We start from the raw sequence: 7,054 nt of genomic DNA, 5'->3' as shown, positions 1-7,054 counted from the left end.
GCAAGAAGGAGGAATCTGGGCATGTCCTGTCCTTCTCCTTCTTCTTGTCCTCCATCTTCTGCTGTGATGGTGGCACTTTTGGATTGGTTTAGAATAGAGACAGACTGTCTAACATAGGTGATAGGTATTGGAAAATCATTGTAAATAAAGTACAAAATTATTGTAAATAAAGTCATTTGTAGTATAAAAAGTTAACACCACCCCAAGGGCAGATGTTGTGCCCCAACCTGACCTGCTGGACAGATCTCAGCAGGTCAGAGAAAGAAAGATAAGAGAATAGATATAAGAAAGATAAGACAATAGATAATGTAATAGATAATGTAATAGATAAGAGAAAATAAACAACCTTGAAAAGCAGAACTCGACTTCTTCAGTCGTGGGGGTGGGAAAAAGACTTTCTAATACCTCGGGAGTCATCTCAACCACAGAAACCCGAGAAGAGCCCTGCACAGGGCTGGTATTTAAGGGATGAGGCAATTACAGGTGATTCATTAGACCCTGTGCACTGAGATTTGGGGGTTTATCGTGTATTGGGGTGTTCAGTGGTTCCAGACACCAACTGGGAACTTCATCGGGGTGAGATGATTGCTTGCTGCTGGTTTTTCCTGGGACTGGGTTTCATTGTCCTTCCATCTCCAGTGGGCACCTGGTCACACACACACAGAAGCACACTGACACCTTCAAAATGCTGGAGTGAATCCTGAGGATGAAGCTGGTGAAGGGTCTAGAGGATAAATCCCATGAGGAGTGACTGGGGGAGCTGGGGGAGTTTGGCCTGGAGAAGAGGAATCTCAAGGGTGATCCTATCACTCTACAATTCCCTAAAAGGAGATTGTGGCCAGGTGTGGGTTGGGCTCTTCTCCCAGGCAACCAACAACAGGAGTAGAGACACGGCCTCAAGTTGTGCCGAGGGAGGTTCATGCTGGACATCGGGAAGAATTTCTTCGCGGAAGGGGTTGTCAGGCATTGGAATGGGCTGTCCAGGGAGGTGATGGAGCCACCATCCCTGGAGGTGTTCAAGAAACAGCTGGACATGACACTCAGTGCCATGGCCAAGTGGATGTGGTGGTGTTCAGTCAAAAGTTGGGCTGGAGGATCTCAGGGGTCTTCAGCAACCTGACTGATTCCGCAGTTCTCCCTACAGCGTATCCAAAAAGTGCATTTTGTGCAACTGTTGCATTTATACAGGAAGATTATATAAAGGTTAAAATCCACCTCACCCTAGTCATGTAACCAGTTATTTTGGTGGAAATGACGCTATTTGAATGAGTGTTCCAAAAACGATTTCACCTGGAATACCCTTGGAATGTGCTGTACAAGTCGTTAAAGCCCTCACCATGCCCACCCTTTTTCTCTTTGCTTTCATCCACTTTAATTGGAATCTTACCCCATTTGTTCCTCTGCCTGCTTCCAAGTCCTCTGTTCCCTTCCCACTGCTTTATTCTCCCAAACTAATGCAAGAGCTGTGTGTGACCCTGTGACCTGCTGAAATCAGTGCCAAAATCCCCATGGCTGAGCTGATCACCACACCAGCCCTAAAAATGAATCACACCCTCACATCTGCACTAAATGTCCTTGTTCCCCTTCCCTCCTTCATGCCTTGCCCCAAATGATTCCTTCAAAGGACAAAATTCTGTCACTGAGGGTAATTAAAAACAGTTCATATCCTGCTAGGATTGCAGGTTTAAAAATCTGAGTGCAGGGAATCAAGGCGTTTGCTGTTTTTGGAGGAAACTAAACTCCCACAAGAAACATATAACTTAATTTTGCTGTCAGATGTTCCCACAGACTCCTCTTGAAAGTCAACCAAAGCTGTATATATGTGCCTGAAGTCAGTTTTAAAAAAGAAATTTCATTTATATTTAGATTGTCACCCTCCAGTCATTCAGAATGGTTCATGTGGGAAGTTTATAATGCTATGATCAAACCCTTCATTTTGGAATTTATTGATGTTTGAGTGTCTCGGGTCTTCTGCATGAAAACTTCTGATTGCCTTTCACACACATCGTGTTGACACCAAGAGAGATGGTCCTGAGTGACCCAGCCCTGGAGCAGTGCCAAACAACTGGGGACACTTTCCCTTTGGGACTATTGGCAGAGTGAGAAGAAGGGGCCCCCTTCCCTCACCCCAACAGCTGCAGGTGGATGCCTGTTGGGCAAAGTTTTATGTCCATTTGTCCATCACCACCTAAATGTCAATCAGCTGGCAAAATCCTGCATGTATGGCTCCTTGGCCAAGGAAACTTTTCTGACCTTCTCATGCTCCTGGTGAACCAGAGGAAGGAACAACAAAACACTTGGTGGGGAGGATCCAGTGCAGCCATAACTGAGGTGCCTGGGTTTGCTGTGAAGAGTGGCCATCTCATGCACCTCTCTGCTTTCAGAGTTTGCTCTCCTGCCACACATTACACCAAGGGCAGGCCTGTGCATTAGAGGCATGTGGATACTTGACAGATGAGTTCAGTGCTGTTCCTCTGTCTCCCAAAAGAGATAAATCCTCCATCCTCGCTCAGCTGTGCACCAGTGGCCACCCCTACCCCTTCCTGGGGAAATTATATGGGACAAGTGACTCCAAGCCTCTGCTCTTTTAGTAGGAAATGTGGGAATTTGAGAGGGTCTTTCAAATAAAGGATTTCTGCTAACCTGTGATGTCCAGGGAAGAAAAGCTATTCAGCCTGACACACTACTGCAGCTTAATGACATGGAAAGATAAGTGATGAAATAAATAGAGGGACCAAACCAGAAGGACTCCTCTGGGGTAAGATGTAGGGGTAACTTTGCTTTATCCATGTGCTTCAGGCTTTCCCCAGCTGAGTCCTGCCTGGTCAGACAGGGTCAGAATTCCTCTCCTGCACTCCTGGCCAGAGCCCTGTGCACGCCAGGGGCTGCAGCAGCCCATGTCTCATTACATCAACTGCATTTGCTATGCAAAATCAAACCAATTCATCTGAATTATGCAGGGAGAGAAACACTTATCCCTGAAATCTCTGCAAATCAGGTGAAAACCATCAGCAATGGGAAAGGAAAAAGCCAATATGGACAAGATTATTCATACCCATATAATCATGGTGACTTGTACCAATATTTATTTTTATCGCTTATCTTTGAAAGTGTAGGTATAATTAAGCAACCTCTCATGAGCATCATCTGTGCTAGTACTGAGGGAGTGAAATATTCCTTTGTAGATCTAATAGTTGATGGTAAATGTTAGCATATCCTTGAGATTTGCAAGATCATTAAAGCAGAAACTATCTCATATTAAAAATGGTTATAGGCAGTTACAGGCTGTATCCACAGCCCTTTAGAGAAAAAAAATGAACCATCAAGGATAATTTTTTAGTCATTGTTTCCATCTGAAGTGCATTACCTTTTTTCTAGCCCCTCAGAGCATTGTCAATAGTGAGAAGCCTGTGGATGAATCAGGCACTCCATCTTGGCTCCCTTCTGTCGCTGGTGATTTCCAAGCATCTCGTGACCAGCTGTAGGCTTCTCCACAAGCCTCTGAATGAGACATTTTTGGCACCCTCATTTCATATACATTATTTGATGGTCTCGTGAGTCTTCTCCAACCTGAATGATTCTGTGAGTCTATACACAGAAAAATACCAGAGAGTCAAGGGCTTGTCCGCCACAACATGGGAGACCTGTGCAGGAATTCACAGCAAATCCTTGAGCCCCAGACCAATGTTGTAGGCAGCACATTTTTCTCCTGAAGATGATCAGAGTCCTGACTAAAAATCTTGAGCACCTTGGCTCCAACAGAAACTCAGAGCATTCAGCAGTTTCTGAATTTTTCACCAGACCAAATTCCTTGTGAACACCAAGCTGGTAAAAGTGGACACCAGGCTACTGAGAGTATTATTATTATTATTATTATTATTAAAAGTAATTGAAAGAGCTGGAAGCAGATGTTGCCACATAAAAAGCTGATGGGGACAATTCCTCCCGTCGTGCAGGTATCAGAATTAGGAAGCAGGAATTGGAAAGCAGCTCAGCTCAGTGGGATTGTAACAAAACACCCATTTATCAAAGCAGTTTAAAAAAAGCATAGTCTAGGTTTTGAAACTGCTTGTGAAAAGACAGCTGCATCTCTCAGCAATTTTTAAAGCTATCCTAAAAATTACTTCATTTTTGCTTTGTACCTAGGCACTGAAAAGCCAACGAGCTTTTTTATGGTATCACGTCCCAACCTAAGTGCATTTGGATCTACACTGCAATGCTGTAAAAAAATTACATCAAAAGTGCACGTGAAAACAATCGTGAGGGATTATTCACTCTTTTTGACTGGTTTCACCTACAAAGAGCAGAGACTACAGAGAAACCTGGAGCCACAGACAGGCTCTGCTGGAAAGTCCCCAGAAATATCACAGCCCTTTCTTGCTAGAGCATGTCATTTTATTTTCCAAAGCAAATGGAAACATCACCAGTGCAAAATCCTGCCTCATGTCACAGGGGCTCTTGCTTGCTTTCCCAGAGGTGGTGAAGATGGGCACAGCCAGCACACACCATCAGAGAGGGCTCATGCACCCTCTGAGCACCTCCACAGCAGAAAATACAACTTAACCCAGGCAGAGGCAGCACCCAGTGCAGGTGGGGATAACTCCCTGTGCACTGCCATGAGCCCTGAAGCCAAATGTGGGGAGATCTGGGTGGCTCTGGGGGAATTTGGGCTGCATTTGGGGGCTGTCCAGCATCCATCTCAGCAGACCCTTCTCCCAGGGCTATTCCCTGCACAACTGAGAGGGATGGGGATGCCATGGGGGTCTCAGCACATCAGCTGGGATGTTTGAGCCATTTCTCACCTTCCTGCCTCTCACTTTGGTCAGGCCTGCAGGACACCTCAGGATCCAAGCTCTGAGCAGGGGAATGGGTGCCACCACAGTGCCCAGGTGTCCCTGGCAAGGTGGCTTTTGGGCACCTGCATCAGCTGCAGTGCCACAGGGCCCCAGGCGTGGCAGCTGTGCAGACACTGTGGCACTCAGCTCCCTGGTCAGCCCGCGGCAGCATCCATCCCCTCTGCAAGCAGATGGTTTGGCACTGGTGCCCAAAGAACTGCTCCTGGATGCTCTTCAAGCAAATAAATACATAATTCCAGCAGAGGAGATTCAAAAACCATTTTTTAAAATTAAGAATATAATTGTATTAAAGAGTTTTAAAGACATTGTCTTTGCCCAACAGAAGGGGAGGAGGGCTGGTGGGTTGGCAGGAGCCTGGTGTTCAGGGCGGCACTGCTGCTCACAGGGGGTCTTTCAGAGAATCAGACAATTCCAGAATCATTAAGGTTGGGAAAGACCTGTAAGATCACTGAGTCCAGCCATTAACCCAGCACTGCCAAGGTCACCACTAAACCATGGCCCTGAGTGCCACATCTACATCACTTTTAAATACCTCCAGGGATGGGGACTCCACCACTTCCTTGGGCAGCCTGTTCCAATAGCTGACAACATTTTCCATGACAAATCATTTCCTAATATCCCATCTAACCATTTCCTCTCATCCTGTTTACCTGGCACGTTTCCTCTCTGCCCATCAGCCCTCTGGCTCAGCAGAGGCACCATTCCCACATCCCCCATTTCTGATGAAAATGTGGTGCTGACATGGAGGCTCTGCACCACCTGCCAGAAGAGAGACAGCCCCCATGAAGAAAATCATTCCAAGACACTGCTGGTACCCACAGATGCCCAGGGCTGAGGGGGTTTCTCAGGGCAAGAGATGATTTTTATATGCTCAAGTCAGCACCAGTAGCACCCCATATAGTCAGGAGAGGATGCCACTAGTCAGCACTGCCAACCGTATTTTAAAATCTTTTAAAGACTTTTAAATCTCTTAAAACTCCAGAAACAGCAGCTGGGTGTTATTAGCATCAGTCCTATACCCTCCAGTATTTTTCTAGTACCCCACAAGGGTTTAATACGCCATGCTGGCAGCTCTGGGAGCATCATCCTGCAGAGAGCTTGCTCCTGCTTGGTTCAGTGCTTTCTTGTGCAGGCAGGAAATTTGTTGTGGGCAGTATTAAAGCACCTGCAAGGCAGATGTTGAGACCATGAGGAGAGCTCTGAGTAGGCAATATTTGCCTTGGGAGTGGTGGGGTGTTCAGTTCAAACTGCAGAGGTTTCTCTGCTCTGGTTAAATGACACAGGCTGTGGAGACACCCCAGGGAGAGAGAAGTGGCAGGTCCCCACATGGATTTTCTTGCCCTGCTGCTGAAGAAATTCAGTCACTCAAATCCCAATATATTATCAACAGACAGGTTCATATTTCCATCTGGACAGGCTGCAGAGTTGCAAGCCGCTAAAAATAAGGGTTAAAATAAATGCTGCTCTCCCCAGAGAGGGGCTGAGTGGGGAGGTGAGGGTGACACAAAAGTGGTGTTTTATTTAGGGTCCAGCTTCAGGGGGGAAGCAAAGAGCTTGTCTCCTTTCAGGGCATCCATGAGGATGCCTGTCCATGTGCTTTTCCACTCTGAACTGGATAAAGACCAACATCTTTCTATATAGTTTTTCCAGCAGCCATTTTTGGCCACTCAGTGCATTTTAAGACAGAATCTGCTGACTTTCAGGGTGCATTGAAGCTGAGAACTTATTTCTGTTAGGCTGGTTTCTAGCTGGTCTCTCTGAAACTGCTACAAGCAGAGCCCAGCCATGGTTTCTCCACAGCTCACACTCTGACACAGAGAGTCACATCCTACTCACCACAGCTCTCATGGATGTTTTTTACATGGCCTGACAGAGGGTGCAGATCAGTGGGAAAAAAGCATTTCTAGAAAGGTGAATTTTCAGCAGGCACAAGACAACCTGACGGCATCAAGCTTTCTGTTCTGCCTGTACACATTCAGGAGCATCAACCTCAGCAGCCACTTTCCTCCTCAGCTGGAATTGAAAGACTTTGCTAGTGTAAACATTTTTTTTTAAAGAAGAACTAGGACTACTTTCTGTGTGCAAACAGCTTTTGTTGATTTGTTTGTTTGTGTGGCTTTTTTAGAGCAGCATGTGAAGGGCACCCGAAAATTACAGCCTCTGCCACACTTCAGCCTTCAGGTTCAGCACCCCATTCA

Source organism: Geospiza fortis, unplaced genomic scaffold, assembly GCF_000277835.1.
Source record: "Geospiza fortis unplaced genomic scaffold, GeoFor_1.0 scaffold149, whole genome shotgun sequence".
Classification (NCBI taxonomy): domain Eukaryota; kingdom Metazoa; phylum Chordata; class Aves; order Passeriformes; family Thraupidae; genus Geospiza; species Geospiza fortis.
Note: the sequence above shows the minus strand (reverse complement) of the source record.